Source organism: Paramisgurnus dabryanus, chromosome 9 (assembly GCF_030506205.2).
Source record: "Paramisgurnus dabryanus chromosome 9, PD_genome_1.1, whole genome shotgun sequence".
NCBI lineage: Eukaryota > Metazoa > Chordata > Actinopteri > Cypriniformes > Cobitidae > Paramisgurnus > Paramisgurnus dabryanus.
In genome coordinates, this window is record NC_133345.1 from 14,632,358 (window position 1) to 14,639,857 (window position 7,500).

Here is a 7,500-nt window from a genome sequence, read left to right on the forward strand (position 1 = left end):
TAATGACTCAGTGGTGCTAAAGTGGACATTCACTCGGTGACCTACTGATCTATCTGATTGAGTAGTGAGGTCAAAGGGATTGGCCGGCTCACACTCAGGTTGCCCACAGCACCCATTCTCCAAAAGCTTACGTCTCTCTAGTACAGCGCAACAAACCTTGTGACTTCATAACTGCAAGAAACGACCACTGATCCCGACGTGATTTGAACACGCAACCTTCTGATCTGGAGTCAGACGCGCTACCGTTGCGCCACGAGATCTAATGCATGCAATTTGGCACCTGTTCTGGCTGTGTAGACCCAGGCTGATTGGATCATCCCAACAAACCGTTTACAGCAGACGACTCCTAAGATGCAATTGTCCCTTTTGTACACGTTTCATGCTTACACATGCAGAGAAATATAGAAATTCTTTCTTGATTGCTTCAAAAATTGGGGGGCTTGCGACTCCACTCTTTTATTATGGGAAAAATGGTGGAATACTGCAGATGGAACAGTGGAAGGAAATTGATTTCTGACACATCACTTTATATTCTCAATTTTTTCCTCAGCGACGCAAAGAGAGAAGGAACAATCTTTAACGCCAAACAGTGCTAATGTGGACAAACATGGGGTGACACATAGATCTGTCTGATTGAGCAGTGCAGCCAGAACAACTGGCTTGCCGACACTCGGGTGGCCCAGGATAACTGCTCACCAAAATCTCAAGTCACAAAAGGACAACGTTCTGAAAGCAAAATGCCAGTAAGGCCTGAAATTGCCACTCTCTCCACCTCCACAACCCAGCTGCTTAGGCGTGTTGTCCCATATGGTCTAGCGGTTAGGATTCCTGGTTTTCACCCAGGCGGCCCGGGTTCGACTCCCGGTATGGGAAGCCGCTGCCTTTTGCATCTTTTCAAGATTGAAATACTTCACTGCTTTGTGGGGTTGATGTGTTGAGTAAAGTGGGTGAAAAAATTCCTCGCCTCTTCCAATATTTGCCTTTTTTGAGCTCACGCAAATTATAAAGTGGAAGAAACTGATTCATGACAAATTACTGTATTCCCTTATTGGTTACCTCCCCTGTACGAAGAGGGAAAAAATCCTAATGACTCAGTGGTGCTAAAGTGGACATTCACTCGGTGACCTACTGATCTATCTGATTGAGTAGTGAGGTCAAAGGGATTGGAGGCTCACACTCAGGTTGCCCACAGCACCCATTCTCCAAAAGCTTACGTCTCTCTAGTACAGCGCAACAAACCTTGTGTGACTTCATAACGGCAAGAAACAACCACTGATCCCGACGTGATTTGAACACGCAACCTTCTGATCTGTAGTCAGACGCGCTACCATTGCGCCACGAGATCTAACGCACGCAGTTTGGCACCTGTTCTGGCTGTGTAGACCCAGGCTGATTGGATCATCCCAACAAACCGTTTAGAGCAGACGACTCCTAAGACGCACGTTGTCCCTTTTGTACACGTTTCATGCTTACACATGCAGAGAAATATAGAAATTCTTTCTGGATTGCTTCAAAAATTGGGGGGCTTGCGACTCCACTCTTTTATTATGGGAAAAGTGCTGGACTACTGCAGATGGAACAGTGGAAGGAAATTGATTTCTGACACATCACTGTATATTCTCAATTTTTTCCTCAGCGACGCAAAGAGGGAAGGAACAATCTTTAACGCCAAACAGTGCTAATGTGGACAAACATGGGGTGACACATAGATCTGTCTGATTGAGCAGTGCAGCCAGAACAACTGGCTTGCCGACACTCGGGTGGCCCAGGATAACTGCTCACCAAAATCTCAAGTCACAAAAGGACAACGTTCTGAAAGCAAAATGCCAGTAAGGCCTGAAATTGCCACTCTCTCCACCTCCACAACCCAGGTGCTTAGGCGTGTTGTCCCATATGGTCTAGCGGTTAGGATTCCTGGTTTTCACCCAGGCGGCCCGGGTTCGACTCCCGGTACGGGAAGCCGCTGCCTTTTGCATCTTTTCAAGATTGAAATACTTCACTGCTTTGTGGGGTTGATGTGTTGAGTAAAGTGGGTGAAAAAATTCCTTGCCTCTTCCAATATTTGCCTTTTTTGAGCTCACGCAAATTATAAAGTGGAGGAAACTGATTCATGACAAATTACTGTATTTCCTCATTGGTTACCTCCCCTGTAAGAAGAGCGAAAAAATCTTAATGACTCAGTGGTGCTAAAGTGGACATTCACTCGGTGACCTACTGATCTATCTGATTGAGTAGTGAGGTCAAAGGGATTGGCCGGCTCACACTCAGGTTGCCCACAGCACCCATTCTCCAAAAGCTTACGTCTCTCTAGTACAGCGCAACAAACCTTGTGACTTCATAACTGCAAGAAACGACCACTGATCCCGACGTGATTTGAACACGCAACCTTCTGATCTGGAGTCAGACGCGCTACCGTTGCGCCACGAGATCTAACGCATGCAACTTGGCACCTGTTCTGGCTGTGTAGACCCAGGATGATTAGATCATCCCAACAAACCGTTTACAGCAGACGACTCCTAAGATGCAAGTTGTCCCTTTTGTACACGTTTCATGCTTACACATGCAGAGAAATATAGAAATTCTTTCTGGATTGCTTCAAAAATTGGGGGGCTTGCGACTCCACTCTTTTATTATGGGAAAAGTGGTGGACTACTGCAGATGGAACAGTGGAAGGAAATTGATTTCTGACACATCACTGTATATTCTCAATTTTTTCCTCAGCGACGCAAAGAGGGAAGGAACAATCTTTAACGCCAAACAGTGCTAATGTGGACAAACATGGGGTGACACATAGATCTGTCTGATTGAGCAGTGCAGCCAGAACAACTGGCTTGCCGACACTCGGGTGGCCCAGGATAACTGCTCACCAAAATCTCAAGTCACAAAAGGACAACGTTCTGAAAGCAAAATGCCAGTAAGGCCTGAAATTGCCACTCTCTCCACCTCCACAACCCAGCTGCTTAGGCGTGTTGTCCCATATGGTCTAGCGGTTAGGATTCCTGGTTTTCACCCAGGCGGCCCGGGTTCGACTCCCGGTATGGGAAGCCGCTGCCTTTTGCATCTCTTCAAGATTGAAATACTTCACTGCTTTGTGGGGTTGATGTGTTGAGTAAAGTGGGTGAAAAAATTCCTCGCCTCTTCCAATATTTGCCTTTTTTGAGCTCACGCAAATTATAAAGTGGAGGAAACTGATTCATGACAAATTACTGTATTCCCTCATTGGTTACCTCCCCTGTACGAAGAGGGAAAAAATCTTAATGACTCAGTGGTGCTAAAGTGGACATTCACGCGGTGACCTACTGATCTATGTGATTGAGAAGTGAGGTCAAAGGGATTGGCTGGCTCACACTCAGGTTGCCCACAGCACCCATTCTCCAAAAGGTTACGTCTCTCTAGTACAGCGCAACAAACCTTGTGTGACTTCATAACTGCAAGAAACGACCACTGATCCCGACGTGATTTGAACACGCAACCTTCTGATCTGGAGTCAGACGCGCTACCGTTGCGCCACGAGATCTAACGCACGCCATTTGGCACCTGTTCTGGCTGTGTAGACCCAGGCTGATTGGATCATCCCAACAAACAGTTTACAGCAGACGACTCCTAAGACGCATGTTGTCCCTTTTGTACACGTTTCATGCTTACACATGCAGAGAAATATAGAAATTCTTTCTGGATTTCTTCAAAAATTGGGGGGCTTGCGACTCCACTCTTTTATTATGGGAAAAGTGGTGGACTACTGCAGATGGATCAGTGGAAGGAAATTGATTTCTGACACATCACTGTATATTCTCAATTTTTTCCTCAGCGACGCAAAGAGGGAAGGAACAATCTTTAACGCCAAACAGTGCTAATGTGGACAAACATGGGGTGACACATAGATCTGTCTGATAGAGCAGTGCAGCCAGAACAACTGGCTTGCCGACACTCGGGTGGCCCAGGATAACTGCTCACCAAAATCTCAAGTCACAAAAGGACAACGTTCTAAAAGCAAAATGCCAGTAAGGCCTGAAATTGCCACTCTCTCCACCTCCACAACCCAGCTGCTTAGGCATGTTGTCCCATATGGTCTAGCGGTTAGGATTCCTGGTTTTCACCCAGGCGGCCCGGGTTCGACTCCCGGTCTGGGAAGCCGCTGCCTTTTGCATCTTTTCAAGATTGAAATACTTCACTGCTTTGTGGGGTTGATGTGTTGAGTAAAGTGGGTGAAAAAATTCCTCGCCTCTTCCAATATTTGCCTTTTTTGAGCTCACGCAAATTATAAAGTGGAGGAAACTGATTCATGACAAATTACTGTATTTCCTCATTGGTTACCTCCCCTGTACGAAGAGGGAAAAAATCTTAATGACTCAGTGGTGCTAAAGTGGACATTCACTCGGTGACCTACTGATCTATCTGATTGAGTAGTGAGGTCAAAGGGATTGGCCGGCTCACACTCAGGTTGCCCACAGCACCCATTCTCCAAAAGCTTACGTCTCTCTAGTACAGCGCAACAAACCTTGTGACTTCATAACTGCAAGAAACGACCACTGATCCCGACGTGATTTGAACACGCAACCTTCTGATCTGGAGTCAGACGCGCTACCGTTGCGCCACGAGATCTAATGCATGCAATTTGGCACCTGTTCTGGCTGTGTAGACCCAGGCTGATTGGATCATCCCAACAAACCGTTTACAGCAGACGACTCCTAAGATGCAATTGTCCCTTTTGTACACGTTTCATGCTTACACATGCAGAGAAATATAGAAATTCTTTCTTGATTGCTTCAAAAATTGGGGGGCTTGCGACTCCACTCTTTTATTATGGGAAAAATGGTGGAATACTGCAGATGGAACAGTGGAAGGAAATTGATTTCTGACACATCACTTTATATTCTCAATTTTTTCCTCAGCGACGCAAAGAGAGAAGGAACAATCTTTAACGCCAAACAGTGCTAATGTGGACAAACATGGGGTGACACATAGATCTGTCTGATTGAGCAGTGCAGCCAGAACAACTGGCTTGCCGACACTCGGGTGGCCCAGGATAACTGCTCACCAAAATCTCAAGTCACAAAAGGACAACGTTCTGAAAGCAAAATGCCAGTAAGGCCTGAAATTGCCACTCTCTCCACCTCCACAACCCAGCTGCTTAGGCGTGTTGTCCCATATGGTCTAGCGGTTAGGATTCCTGGTTTTCACCCAGGCGGCCCGGGTTCGACTCCCGGTATGGGAAGCCGCTGCCTTTTGCATCTTTTCAAGATTGAAATACTTCACTGCTTTGTGGGGTTGATGTGTTGAGTAAAGTGGGTGAAAAAATTCCTCGCCTCTTCCAATATTTGCCTTTTTTGAGCTCACGCAAATTATAAAGTGGAAGAAACTGATTCATGACAAATTACTGTATTCCCTTATTGGTTACCTCCCCTGTACGAAGAGGGAAAAAATCCTAATGACTCAGTGGTGCTAAAGTGGACATTCACTCGGTGACCTACTGATCTATCTGATTGAGTAGTGAGGTCAAAGGGATTGGAGGCTCACACTCAGGTTGCCCACAGCACCCATTCTCCAAAAGCTTACGTCTCTCTAGTACAGCGCAACAAACCTTGTGTGACTTCATAACGGCAAGAAACAACCACTGATCCCGACGTGATTTGAACACGCAACCTTCTGATCTGTAGTCAGACGCGCTACCATTGCGCCACGAGATCTAACGCACGCAGTTTGGCACCTGTTCTGGCTGTGTAGACCCAGGCTGATTGGATCATCCCAACAAACCGTTTAGAGCAGACGACTCCTAAGACGCACGTTGTCCCTTTTGTACACGTTTCATGCTTACACATGCAGAGAAATATAGAAATTCTTTCTGGATTGCTTCAAAAATTGGGGGGCTTGCGACTCCACTCTTTTATTATGGGAAAAGTGCTGGACTACTGCAGATGGAACAGTGGAAGGAAATTGATTTCTGACACATCACTGTATATTCTCAATTTTTTCCTCAGCGACGCAAAGAGGGAAGGAACAATCTTTAACGCCAAACAGTGCTAATGTGGACAAACATGGGGTGACACATAGATCTGTCTGATTGAGCAGTGCAGCCAGAACAACTGGCTTGCCGACACTCGGGTGGCCCAGGATAACTGCTCACCAAAATCTCAAGTCACAAAAGGACAACGTTCTGAAAGCAAAATGCCAGTAAGGCCTGAAATTGCCACTCTCTCCACCTCCACAACCCAGGTGCTTAGGCGTGTTGTCCCATATGGTCTAGCGGTTAGGATTCCTGGTTTTCACCCAGGCGGCCCGGGTTCGACTCCCGGTACGGGAAGCCGCTGCCTTTTGCATCTTTTCAAGATTGAAATACTTCACTGCTTTGTGGGGTTGATGTGTTGAGTAAAGTGGGTGAAAAAATTCCTTGCCTCTTCCAATATTTGCCTTTTTTGAGCTCACGCAAATTATAAAGTGGAGGAAACTGATTCATGACAAATTACTGTATTTCCTCATTGGTTACCTCCCCTGTAAGAAGAGCGAAAAAATCTTAATGACTCAGTGGTGCTAAAGTGGACATTCACTCGGTGACCTACTGATCTATCTGATTGAGTAGTGAGGTCAAAGGGATTGGCCGGCTCACACTCAGGTTGCCCACAGCACCCATTCTCCAAAAGCTTACGTCTCTCTAGTACAGCGCAACAAACCTTGTGACTTCATAACTGCAAGAAACGACCACTGATCCCGACGTGATTTGAACACGCAACCTTCTGATCTGGAGTCAGACGCGCTACCGTTGCGCCACGAGATCTAACGCATGCAACTTGGCACCTGTTCTGGCTGTGTAGACCCAGGATGATTAGATCATCCCAACAAACCGTTTACAGCAGACGACTCCTAAGATGCAAGTTGTCCCTTTTGTACACGTTTCATGCTTACACATGCAGAGAAATATAGAAATTCTTTCTGGATTGCTTCAAAAATTGGGGGGCTTGCGACTCCACTCTTTTATTATGGGAAAAGTGGTGGACTACTGCAGATGGAACAGTGGAAGGAAATTGATTTCTGACACATCACTGTATATTCTCAATTTTTTCCTCAGCGACGCAAAGAGGGAAGGAACAATCTTTAACGCCAAACAGTGCTAATGTGGACAAACATGGGGTGACACATAGATCTGTCTGATTGAGCAGTGCAGCCAGAACAACTGGCTTGCCGACACTCGGGTGGCCCAGGATAACTGCTCACCAAAATCTCAAGTCACAAAAGGACAACGTTCTGAAAGCAAAATGCCAGTAAGGCCTGAAATTGCCACTCTCTCCACCTCCACAACCCAGCTGCTTAGGCGTGTTGTCCCATATGGTCTAGCGGTTAGGATTCCTGGTTTTCACCCAGGCGGCCCGGGTTCGACTCCCGGTATGGGAAGCCGCTGCCTTTTGCATCTCTTCAAGATTGAAATACTTCACTGCTTTGTGGGGTTGATGTGTTGAGTAAAGTGGGTGAAAAAATTCCTCGCCTCTTCCAATATTTGCCTTTTTT

General features: G+C 46.4%; 14 non-coding genes across 14 annotated transcripts; 7 read left to right on the plus strand and 7 right to left on the minus strand.

Moving 5' to 3' along the window:
* Positions 1–188: 188 nt before the first annotated feature.
* On the minus strand, positions 189–260 carry trnaw-cca (transfer RNA tryptophan (anticodon CCA)). Its single transcript has one exon. It is a non-coding gene; the product is annotated as a tRNA-Trp (tRNA).
* Positions 261–801: 541 nt separating this feature from the next.
* Positions 802–873, plus strand: trnae-uuc (transfer RNA glutamic acid (anticodon UUC)). The gene has a single exon. It is a non-coding gene; the product is annotated as a tRNA-Glu (tRNA).
* Positions 874–1,273: 400 nt separating this feature from the next.
* On the minus strand, positions 1,274–1,345 carry trnaw-cca (transfer RNA tryptophan (anticodon CCA)). The gene has a single exon. It is a non-coding gene; the product is annotated as a tRNA-Cys (tRNA).
* A 542-nt stretch (positions 1,346–1,887) lies between these two features.
* trnae-uuc (transfer RNA glutamic acid (anticodon UUC)) lies at positions 1,888–1,959 on the plus strand. Its single transcript has one exon. It is a non-coding gene; the product is annotated as a tRNA-Glu (tRNA).
* Positions 1,960–2,358: 399 nt separating this feature from the next.
* Positions 2,359–2,430, minus strand: trnaw-cca (transfer RNA tryptophan (anticodon CCA)). Its single transcript has one exon. It is a non-coding gene; the product is annotated as a tRNA-Trp (tRNA).
* A 542-nt stretch (positions 2,431–2,972) lies between these two features.
* Positions 2,973–3,044, plus strand: trnae-uuc (transfer RNA glutamic acid (anticodon UUC)). Its single transcript has one exon. It is a non-coding gene; the product is annotated as a tRNA-Glu (tRNA).
* A 401-nt stretch (positions 3,045–3,445) lies between these two features.
* On the minus strand, positions 3,446–3,517 carry trnaw-cca (transfer RNA tryptophan (anticodon CCA)). Its single transcript has one exon. It is a non-coding gene; the product is annotated as a tRNA-Trp (tRNA).
* Positions 3,518–4,059: 542 nt separating this feature from the next.
* Positions 4,060–4,131, plus strand: trnae-uuc (transfer RNA glutamic acid (anticodon UUC)). The gene has a single exon. It is a non-coding gene; the product is annotated as a tRNA-Glu (tRNA).
* A 399-nt stretch (positions 4,132–4,530) lies between these two features.
* Positions 4,531–4,602, minus strand: trnaw-cca (transfer RNA tryptophan (anticodon CCA)). The gene has a single exon. It is a non-coding gene; the product is annotated as a tRNA-Trp (tRNA).
* A 541-nt stretch (positions 4,603–5,143) lies between these two features.
* On the plus strand, positions 5,144–5,215 carry trnae-uuc (transfer RNA glutamic acid (anticodon UUC)). Its single transcript has one exon. It is a non-coding gene; the product is annotated as a tRNA-Glu (tRNA).
* A 400-nt stretch (positions 5,216–5,615) lies between these two features.
* Positions 5,616–5,687, minus strand: trnaw-cca (transfer RNA tryptophan (anticodon CCA)). Its single transcript has one exon. It is a non-coding gene; the product is annotated as a tRNA-Cys (tRNA).
* Positions 5,688–6,229: 542 nt separating this feature from the next.
* Positions 6,230–6,301, plus strand: trnae-uuc (transfer RNA glutamic acid (anticodon UUC)). Its single transcript has one exon. It is a non-coding gene; the product is annotated as a tRNA-Glu (tRNA).
* Positions 6,302–6,700: 399 nt separating this feature from the next.
* trnaw-cca (transfer RNA tryptophan (anticodon CCA)) lies at positions 6,701–6,772 on the minus strand. The gene has a single exon. It is a non-coding gene; the product is annotated as a tRNA-Trp (tRNA).
* Positions 6,773–7,314: 542 nt separating this feature from the next.
* On the plus strand, positions 7,315–7,386 carry trnae-uuc (transfer RNA glutamic acid (anticodon UUC)). Its single transcript has one exon. It is a non-coding gene; the product is annotated as a tRNA-Glu (tRNA).
* The last annotated feature ends 114 nt before the right edge of the window (positions 7,387–7,500 follow it).